The 11,006-nt window shown below is 44.5% G+C and overlaps 2 long non-coding RNA genes across 4 annotated transcripts in view; both read right to left on the bottom strand.

The window, feature by feature from the left end:
• Positions 1 to 1,017: 1,017 nt before the first annotated feature.
• LOC143773709 (uncharacterized) lies at positions 1,018 to 2,329 on the bottom strand. 2 transcript variants are annotated; one of them, XR_013215320.1, is made up of 5 exons: positions 2,159 to 2,329; positions 1,934 to 2,027; positions 1,509 to 1,707; positions 1,257 to 1,413; positions 1,018 to 1,141 (listed from the first exon to the last, which is right to left on the bottom strand). It is a non-coding gene; the product is annotated as an uncharacterized LOC143773709 (long non-coding RNA). The 2 variants fall into 2 exon arrangements; XR_013215319.1 differs by having other exon boundaries at positions 1,018 to 1,413.
• Positions 2,330 to 2,735: 406 nt separating this feature from the next.
• Positions 2,736 to 11,006, bottom strand: part of LOC143776169 (uncharacterized) — a 39,543-nt gene continuing 31,272 nt past the window's right edge. The window contains exons 1-3 of one of the 2 annotated variants that reach the window (XR_013215782.1): positions 10,901 to 10,985; positions 3,280 to 3,368; positions 2,736 to 2,815 (exon numbers count right to left, since the gene is read on the bottom strand). This is a non-coding gene — a long non-coding RNA (uncharacterized LOC143776169). Of the gene's footprint in view, positions 2,816 to 3,279; positions 3,369 to 10,900; positions 10,986 to 11,006 lie in introns of those variants that run through there. The other variant, XR_013215783.1, reaches the window with a different exon arrangement.

Here is an 11,006-nt window from a genome sequence, read left to right as displayed (position 1 = left end):
TGGTCAGGAGGATAATTCCTGGGTTGTTGCCTCTGATGTTCATGCTGCTGATCTAGTTCGTGCCTTTCATTTGGCTCGTCCTGATCGGCCTGGGGGCTCTGGTGAGGGTTCGGTGACCCCTCCTCAAGGGGGGGGTACTGTTGTGAATTCTGTTTTCGAACTCCCTCCTGTGGTCATGAATGGTACTTCAGCGAGTTCTGTCCGTGGACTCCCTCTGGTGGCTGTGAGTGGAGCTGCTGGTTCTGAGGTTCCTTCCACAGCTGACCTAGTTTATTCCTAGGCTGGCTTCTCTATTTAACTCCACTCAGATCGTTACTTGATGCCAGCTGTCAATGTCCTAGTACTGGTTCAGATCTCTCTTGGATCTTTCTGATGACCTGTCTACTCCAGCAGAAGCTAAGTCACTGCTAGTTTATTTGTTGTTCATTGTTTTCTAGTCCAGCTTGCTATCATGATTTTGCTTTGCTAGCTGGAAGCTCTGGGATGCAGAGTGGCACCTCCGCACCGTGAGTCGGTGCGGGGGTCTTTTTGCACACTCTGCGTGGTCTTTTTGTAGTTTTTTTGTGCTGACCGCAAAGATACCTTTCCTATCCTCAGTCTGTTTAGTGAAGTCTGGCCTCCTTTGCTGAAACCTGTTTCATTCCTGTGTTTGTGACTTTCATCTTAACTCACAGTCAATATTTGTGGGGGGCTGCCTTTTCCTTTGGGGAATTTCTCTGAGGCAAGGTAGGCTTTATTTTCTATCTCTAGGGGTAGTTAGCTCTTAGGCTGTGAAGAGGCGTCTAGGCAGAGTTAGGTACGCTCCACGGCTATTTCTAGTGTGTGTTGATAGGATTAGGGGTTGCGGTCAGCAGAGCTTCCACTTCCCAGAGCTTGTCCTGTGTTAGTTTAACCATCAGGTCATTCCGGGTGCTCCTAACCACCAGGTCCATAACACCCTCTGCCGCTGGCGAGAAGACCCAACAAAACCAGTGGCAAAGGGCTGGGAGAGGGGAAAACCTGATGGACCGGCTTCCTGTTCCCCAGCCTGTGAAACCTGCCTGGTTGCTCCATCGCTGGTGGATGATTGAGACTGTTCTTTGGTTGATGAGAGGCCGCTACAACTGAGGACGATCCAGGTTCTTTAGTGCTGCTCCAGGTTCTGTGTGTAAAATAAATTAAAAACATTACTAAAATAAAAAAAATAGTTTTATAGTAAAAACATTACACACTGCCCTGCATACAGTTTATAGTAATACAACACAAAAGATACTAACGTTCACTGAGCAACCGCAGGCCTCAGGAAAGACCGCATGCGATGGTATTTGTATTTCGTGACCTTTGGAGCAGCACCACTTCGAATCGGAATCTCCTCTCTCATATCCTCATGGAAGCGATCCTTCATTGAACTCCAATGGACTTTTACTCTCTTCACTGTGAAGGGGGAAGAAAAAAAACAAGTAAATTGTAAAACAATGCACCTACATTTACAGGTTCACTGACGCATCAGACCACATTGCAATACTTACAAAAATCCTTTCTGTCTTGTGGGGTGGCATGGTCCCAATCAGCCAACAGCGATCTGGCCACTTCTTCCCAGAGTTGCTGAATCAATCCTGAGTCAGAATGCTGACGATCATGGTTGTCCCACAATGCTACTCGCTCTTGCACAAGAGGAATCAGTTGGTCATTGTCAATGAAGGGTTTGCCTTCCTCACGTTGTGGAACCTATACATCAAAGAAATAAAACAATAAAGCAAAAAATAAATTATAAGTCATATAGTTTTAAAGATACAAAACTTAAACCAAATTCAATTACAACTCTGATAATGAAAAGACTACAGGAACTTGAGCCTGACGACCCTGGGAAGATTCATTTCCACTCGAATGCTCCTGCGCCTCTAAAGAAAATACATGATTTACCACATGTGTAGTATTGACAGTCAATACATACCAATCAGTATAGCAAGTGTGATGTCCACTCTGGGAAGCATTCTGGTCTTCACTGGAGGACACGTTGGAAAAGCAGGCAGCAGTCAAGTGAAACACTAGATAACATAACAGAAAAGAACAGATAAAAAAATTGAACTTGTTAAAAGCCGACAACAATGTAGCCAAAGAAAAAAAAGAAAAGAAAAAAAAGGGCAAAATTAAAAACACAATGGACTCCAAGACTTACTGTACATTACAGGCAGTAGTCCAACAGCACAGCAGTCACTCAGCACAGAAATGGGACAGCAGCACAGCATCGGGACAGCAGCACAACACCAAGACAGCAGCACTACACCGGGACAACAGCACACCGGGACAGGAAAAATCAGGGACAGGAGAAATCAGGGACAGGAGAAATCCGGGACAGGAGAAATCCGGGACAGGACTAATCCATGACAGGAGCACCGCACAGTCTACAAGGAACAGAAAGCAAAACATAAGACACAAAGCGACGAAGAGTGTGAGACTGGGCAGAATGTGAGACTGGTTAGAGCAACATACTAATTGAAAAGTACAGACACTCATACTTACATTAAGTAGCAGCTGACAGGGCCAGTACCACACCACCAAACAGGAGAAATCAGGGACAGGAGAAATCAGGAACAGGACTAATCCAGGACAGGAGCACCGCACAGTCTACAAGGAACACAAAGCAAAACATAAGACACAAAGTGATGAAGAGTGTGAGATTAGGCAGAGTGTGAGAATGGGCAGAGCAACATAGTAATTGAAAAGTACAGACACTCATACTTACATTAAGTAGCAAGCTGACAGGGCCAGTACCACATCATCGGACAGGAGAAATCCGGGACAGGACTAATCCAGGACAGGAGCACCGCACAGTCTACAAGGAACAGAAAGCAAAATATACAGCTCTGGTAAAAATTAAGAGACCACCACATCAAAACCCTGTCATGGGCAGCCCAATCTCCAGACCTGAACCCCATTGGAAACCTCTGGAATGTAATCAAGAGGATGATGGATAGTCACAAGCCATCAAACAAAGAACTGCTTAGATTTTTGCACCAGAGGCAGTGTGAAAGACTTGTGGAAACATGCCAAGACACATGAAAGCTGTGATTAAAAATCATGGTTATTCCACAAAATATTGATTTCTGAGCTGTTCCTGAGTTAAAACATTAGTATTGTTGTTTCTAAATGATTATGAACTTGTTTTCTTTGCATTATTTGAAGTCTGAAAGCAATGGTCTCTTAATTTTTGCAAGAGCTGTAAGACACGAAGTGACGAAGAGTGTGAGACTGGGCAGAGCAACATAGTAATTAAAAAGTACAGACACTCATACTTACATTACATAGCAGCTGACAGGGCCAGTACCACACCACCGGACAGGAAAAATCCAGGACAGGAGAAATCCGGGACAATAACACTGCACAGTCTACAAGGAACAGAAAGCAAAACATAAGTACAGAGTACAGTGAGAGACATAGAGTACAGACTGCAGTGAGAGAAACAGACAGACAGACATTTTCATAGCTTCTATACTTAAATACAGAGTCTTGAGATAACATCCAGGGTCTTGAGAGTTCTGGAATTCCAGTGTCAACACCCCCTTTTATACAGCTGGGATTTGGGAGGTGATGAATCATCAGTGCCTGGACATGCTCAGTCTGAAGTACGCATGCGCATTGAACGCATCCATGCACATGTCCTTGGGTACCAATGCGTTCCCATAGACAGTAATGCATTGTTTTTATGCACTCATCCGCATGTGCATGCCTGCGCATATTTGATGGATCAAAAAATCCAGCATGTTGCGTTCGACGGGAACCGAGAAACGATGCACGAGGACGCATCCGCATACAAACTGATGCCAACGCATGTCCCTGCGTACACAATGTTAAATATAGGCACACAAGACACATGCGGATCTTAGGAAAGGAGTATGCAGGCCTACGCTGCGCACAGATATGCTAAAATAAACCCGGCCTTATATAGACGCATTCTCACTTTTCTTGTAACATACCAATACTTTTACCTGAAACCCATTGATTTTGCCATGGAAATGTCTTGGTGGTCAGTGTGTTTTTTTTTTTATAATGGATTAATAATTGTGATTTTTTTTATCTTGACATTGTACCTGCCATCACTGGAGAAAAACTTTCTTTATTTTTTAATTTTGGTTCACGTCCTGGACTAGGACAGCTCGCTGTGACAAACAACACCCAGGCAAGGTGTATCTGAACGGGGTGAGCAGACCCTCCTTTATCCCATTCCCTCCCTACGAGAAGGGAGGAGGGGGCATTTGGATTTGGGATAACAGATATCGCTATTTCCTAATTGTATTTTTTTTTTTTAATGTTCGTCATGTGGTTAAAGTGATAAGACAACTTTATTCTTCAGGTCAGTATGATTAAAGTGATAACAGAATTACATCCTGATGTATGGCTTGTTTTGCACATTAAAAGTATTTTTTTTTCAACAAAAATATTTTTTTTCTACATTTCCATATTATGAGAGCTCTTATTTTATTTTAGATCTTTAGTAGATTTTACTGAAGTGTTTCAATTTTACAAAAGCAAATTTTACTCTCCTCTTTCTCCTCTCCACAGATTATGATGTTGCAAAATATTTTTTCGCAATATTTACATCATATATGGTAATATCCAAGTGGTTTCTAGTATTTCTACACAAACATTGTGAAATCAACCACTTCAGCACGTTCTCTGTTAACAAGTGGTAGTAAGATATTTATATGAATTTAATGACATTTATTGATATTTATTAGGAATGAGCGAACACGAACTGTAAGTTCGGGTTTTTTTTTACCTTGGTGTCTGGTGCTGAACTCTGAACACGTAAGTCCGTTTTAGTGTTTGGAGTTTTGATGCTGAATAAAGCTTGTTGTAAGGCTGCAGTGCAGCCAATTAAGAAGCTTTTCGGCTGTGGGCACTTCGGCAGCCATCACAACTATGCCGAGTATTTGCATGGCTGTGATTGGCTGGCGCACCATGTGACCCGGCCTGTATAAGTACCGGATCATGGGTAGCGCCGCCATTCTGTTCTGACTAGCGAAGGAACAGGATGTGGCTCGAGTGAGGGACAATGTTAGGTTCTGTGGTGGTAATCTGCAAAACAGTCTCAGCACAGCCAGGGAGGAATGACATCAGGCTGTTCTGAAACTTATCTGTTTGGGGTAAAAATACTGCAATGCGAAGGAGCTGTGAATGGGGATCAAACGACAGACCAATGAGAGGTTGGTGCCACTGAACCTCAAGCCCAGCCTTGTGGTGTGTGATAATGGGCGAAATCTTGTAGCAGCTTGGGGCCTAGCCGGTTTGATGCACATTCCTTGACTGTGATGTGTTGCTGAATATGGTGGTGCACAGCTTCCTGAAAAATTACTTTCAGATGTCTGAGCTGTTGCAGAAAGTGGGGGCTGTTTTTACGTACTTTCAGCGTTCTCACCTTGAAGCTGCTCACCTGTCTCGCTGTACAGGGGCGGACACTGACAGCTTGGGGCCCCTGTGCAAGAAATGTGTCTGGGACCCCATTCTTCTATAGTGACAAAGCTACATATATATACACTGCTCAAAAAAATAAAGGGACCACTAAAATCCCACATCCTAGATATCACTGGATGAAATATTATAGTTGCAAATCTTTATTCATTACATAGTGGAATGTGTTGAGAACAATAAAACCTAAAAATTATCAATGTAAATCAAAACTAATATCCCACGGAGGTCTGGAGTTGGAATGATGCTCAAAATCAAAGTGGAAAATGAAGTTACAGGCTGATCCAACTTCAGTGGAAATACCTCAAGACAAGGAAATTATGCTCAGTAGTGTGTGTGGCCTCCACATGCCTGTATGATCTCCCTACAATGCCTGGGCATACTCCTGATGAGGCGGTGGATGGTCTCCTGAGGGATCTCCTACCAGACCTGGATTAAAGCATCCGCCAACTCCTGGACGGTCTGTGGTGCAACGTGTCGTTGGTGGTTGGTGTGAGACATGATGTCCCAGATGTGTTCAATCGGATTCAGGTCTGGGTGGTCCAGTGCATAGCTGCAATGCCTTCATGTTGCAGGAACTGCTGACACACAGCTACCTCTGGCGAGCACATGGAGGACGACCCTCCAAATAAATGCCACCCCACACCATAACTGACCCACTGCCAAACCAGTCATGCTGAAGGATGTTGCAGGCAGCAGATCGCTCTCCACAGCGTCTCCAAACTCTGTCACGTCTGTCATATGTGCTCAGTGTGAACCTGCTTTCATCTGTGAAGAGGACAGGGCGCCAGTGGCGAATTTACCAATCCTGGTGTTCTGTGGCAAATGCCAAGCATCCTGCACGGTGTTGGGCTGTGAGCACAACCCCCATCTGTGGACATCAGGCACTCAGTCAATCCTCATGGAGTTGGTTTCTAACCGTTTGTGCAGACACATGCACATTTGTGGCCTGCTGGAGGTCATTTTGCAGGGTTCTGGCAGTGCTCCTCCTTGCACAAAGGCTGAGGTAGCGGTCCTGCTGCTGGGTTATTGCTCTCCTACAGCCCCCTCCATGTCTCCTGGTGTACTGGCCTGTCTCCTGGTAGCACCTCCAGCCTCTGGAGACTACGCTGACAGACACATCAAACCTTCTTGCCACAGCTCACACTGATGTGCCATACTGAATGATCTGCACTACCTGAGCCACTTATGTGGGTTGTAGAGTCTGTCTCATGCAACCACAAGTGTGAACGCACAACCAACATTCAAAAGTGACCAAAACATCAACCAGAAAGCATTGGTACTGAGATATGGTCTGTGGTCCCCACCTGCAGTACCACTCCTTTATTGAGTGTGTCTTGATAATTGCCAATAATTTCCATTTGTTGTCTATTGCATTTGCACAACAGCATGTGAAATTGATTGTCAAACAGTGTTGCTTCCTAAGTGGACAGTTTGATTTCACAGAAGTTTGATTTACTTGGAGTTATATTCTGTTGTTTAAGTGTTCCCTTTATTTTTTTGAGCAGTATATATATATATATATATATATATATATATATATATATATATTTATTGTGAGGCAGTGCCTGGTGTTACATGTGAGGGTCATTGTATATTCACCCCAGGATGTGCACGGAGGCGTATTGAGGCCATGAGAGTGCATTGCAGTCATAGGCGTATCTGTTGTGGCAATGCAGACTAAAGTGAGTATAGGTCTTGGACATGCTGGTTGCCCAAGGCAGATTTAGGGATAACCTGCTCTGGGCTTTTGAGCTTTGAACCAGATTGCAGGATGGTAGTCGTGCCATTCGTTTCACTCCGGGCTGGGTTTTCCATGTGGCTGAAGGCCACAGATTCAAGTTAAAAACCCTGCAGTATAGGGTTTGAGTGTGTCAGGTTCAGAGTCAATGTCAGTCTGGTGTTGGCAGGAGTACAGAGCAGGAGGCTCTGCAGAGCTCTACCTGTGTGAGGCGACACAGGCAAGCAGAGCCAAGCAGCCAAGGGAGCTGAAGGGCCTGGTACCCACAGCATGCACAGCAGTGCAGTCGCCCATGGCAACTGGTCTCAGGAGGTGGACTGGTGTGCTTAGTGACTGTATTCAGAAGATATGGTTCCCGGTCGCGATCTGGAGGATATCGTTTACTGTGTATTGCTGTGAATAAAGGGACATTAACACGGCGGTGTAGTCGCCTACGGCAACTAGCCTTAGGAGGCGGGCTGGTATGTTTAGTGACTGTAATCCAGAGGATATGTTTCCCGGCTGTGATCCAGCCTGAGACTTTGACCCCAGCCCAGATGGTAGAGAGGGTGGTGGTCGACCCGATGGTGAGGGCTCTGCTGGCCGCCCTGCAATGTTTGGTGGGGCAAGGGGACCTGGACAATCTGGACCAGCTGATAAGCTGGCTTCAGTGGTATACAGCCACTCAGGACTTTGTACACGAGAATGGTAAAAGTTTACAAACCACTGTTGGTGCTAACCGGGACCGATCCCGTGATGAGGGGGAAGCCCGAAGTGAGGGTGACAAAAGTTCTGTTTCTCCTAAAGCAGCTTCAAGATGTAGTCGTGCTGTGGCGATTAAGTGTTGGCAGTGCCAACCCGGACATGTGGCTGTCAACTGCCCCCTGGTGTCTGAGCCCATGGACTATGGGTATGCTTGCCAGGTGTCTATGTATGCCCAGCCAATCTGTACCGCCACTACAGGCACTGCCAGCAGCAAACCACCGCTGTGCAAGGTACTCGTGAACAGGTACCAAACAGAGGCTTTCCTGGACTCGGGAAGCGTAGTGACTTTGGTCCATGGGTCCCTTGATGCCGGGGACAACTCTAAAGGATGGAAAGTGGAGGTGATGGGTATCCATGGGGAAATTTGGGAGTACCCGCAACGGAGGTTAATTTTTCCACACCATATGGGGACATTAAACATGGGGTGGGAGTGGTGAAGACTTTTCCATATGTGGCTGTTCTGCTACCTGTGGGAGACCAGGGTCAACCCTCCCAAGGTAAATGTTGTCACAGGCTTAGAAGCCAAAGATCCCAAGTCAGGGATACCTGCCATAGGAGTCACCAACCTAGGGACAGAGTGTAACCTCGATAGGTTCCCCTAGAGGTATTGGCAGGAGAGGCTGAGGGTGTTGTTGTGGGTACAGAACCTGAAGATCCCGATTTAGGGTTACCTGCCATCGGGGTCGCCAACCTAGGGACAGAGTGTAACCCCGATAGGTTCCCCCTAGAGGATGTGGCAGGAGAGGTTGTGGAGACCCCACTGAACCCCGAGCTGGAAAGGTCCCCTGTTAAGTTCGGGACAGCTCAATTCCAGGGTCCCACGCAGAGACGCAGGTAAAAAAAATGCACGTATAAAAAGAAACCATGTAGGAATCAGGAAGGTGTGGTCACGGAGGAGACTAGGGACATACGCAAGAGGAACCCTCTGGCACCGGCCAAGGACGTGGCCAGGGTCAAGGTAAAATGGATAAAACTCTCGCTACACTGCAGCATCGGGAGGCTTGAGATCGGGTGCGACGTTGTACGGATGTATGTCCAGAGTTGCCGGGGCGGACCTCTGTGTTTCAGCGTGGCATAGTCACTGAGGCACGGGTAAGGGTACAAAGGAAACGTTACCAAGGGTCCGAAGGCAGGTACTTGGGTCATGGGATGAGCTGTGGGGTTAGTGAACCCCAAATAAACAAGGTCGAGACCACTCAAAACTGTCCCAAATCTACTGTTAGTCAGGAAAGGGGTGTGTCATCTGCAACGGAGAACAGGGAGGTGCTTCGTTGGGTAACAAAGTATGGATGAGAAACACAAAGGGGAGGGATGCGTGCGTCAACCAATGGTTCCGGTCCCTACTTTGGTTTCTCAGTGCAGTGAGGGGACAGGGACATGGGGTGGTGACATTTAATCAAGTCTACCTCACTTAAGCTCCTAGGTACTTTATGTAAGTATTTCAAAAGCACCTTACTTTCACTTTTTGTCCCATTATTGAGAGTAATCTCTCTGTTTCAGAATAGCTTTAGGCACATAAAGCCCTATGATTGTTTGGCATATGCACTTTACATGGGAATCATTGATTGTACCTACATATAGTAAAAATGGACTATTGGTGATATATTTATTATACCTATGAGTTTATATCCACTTGGATTGATTTCATTTATGTATAGACTTGCACTTTTCACTTTCGTTAGTCTTGCTTGAATTTTTATTATTGTTTTAATTTTGGAAATAAATATTGGTTATTTTAAATTACTAATTGGTGGAATGGATCCTCTTTTCCCTAATTAAATTATTTGGGGAGGTGTAGCTATCATATATTTGGGGATATATTCCTTTATTATATTTACTGTTAGACTGTGTTTATAAAATGTATTGCTTGTAAATTCAGAGACATGTTGTCAGAAGTTTATAGAATAAAAGAACAATTTACATTTTACTCAAAAATATACCTATAAAGAGAAAAATCAGACAAACTGAACATTTTGCGGTGGTCTCTTAATTTTTGCCAGGGCTGTATATATAAATAGCCACACAGACATACATATATACATACATAGTCTCCTTTATTATGTATAGCGCCATCCCTTATTACACAGTGCCCTCTTTTGTTATGTACAGCTCCATCCCCTACATATCGGATTTTATAGTTCTTTATTACATACCATCCTGTCTTGTTAGATGTATAATGCAATGACAGCTAATGGAGCATGGGAAAGCTTCTTTTCTAAAGGAGGAGCTCATGGATAGGTCACTGACTGCTCATCAGCGGTCCTTTTATATCTAACAAAAGAGGGGACTATGTAATAAAAGAGGGCGCTGTGAATAACAAAAATAACAAGAATACACTAAGTAAGGGACAGCAGTGTACATAACAGCAGAGGAAGCGATATAATAAGGGACGGCACCATATATAACTAGAGAGGATAGTACGCAATAAGGGACGGTGATATACATAATAAAAGAGGAAACTATGTAACTAAAGACAGTGTTATACATAATAAGTGAGTATACTATACACTAAGAGACTTTGCTATACATAAGTGAGTACACTATATACTAAGGGACTGTGCTATACATAATAAGGCTACATTCCTGTATCTGTGTGTAGTGTCAGTGTGCTGTCTGATTTTACAGATGCATTGAGCATGTCCTATTCTGATCCTCAAAATCGGATCACAGCAGAACATTCTCTGACCCTCACGGATCTCATTCTTAGATCCAGGATTTTCATGTATGTGTGAATGGACCTACGTATAAAACTCTATGAGCTTGTGTGCCATCCAATAAAAAAAACCTGGAAGCACACGGACATTTCACACAAATGTGAGAATGTAGAATAAAGGATTCTACAAAAAACATTATCACTCAAAGTCACACAGGGCAGATGCAGAATAATATTCACATCCAAGCACTTATCGCAGATGTCTTGTCTGATTAGAAAGATGTTTAGAATTGAGAGTCCTCAGTGGTTGATACCTTTTAAAGGCTTATCTACTGGCTAACACGGTACCAAGATATATATCTTTCTTGTCTGATTAGAGTCGCTTTCTCCTGTTTCTTCTCCATCTGGTCAGACCTTCAC

This window comes from Ranitomeya variabilis, chromosome 5 (genome assembly GCF_051348905.1).
Source record: "Ranitomeya variabilis isolate aRanVar5 chromosome 5, aRanVar5.hap1, whole genome shotgun sequence".
In the NCBI taxonomy this organism is placed as follows: Eukaryota; Metazoa; Chordata; class Amphibia; order Anura; family Dendrobatidae; genus Ranitomeya; species Ranitomeya variabilis.
Note: the sequence above shows the minus strand (reverse complement) of the source record. Positions and strands in the feature narration are given on the sequence as shown.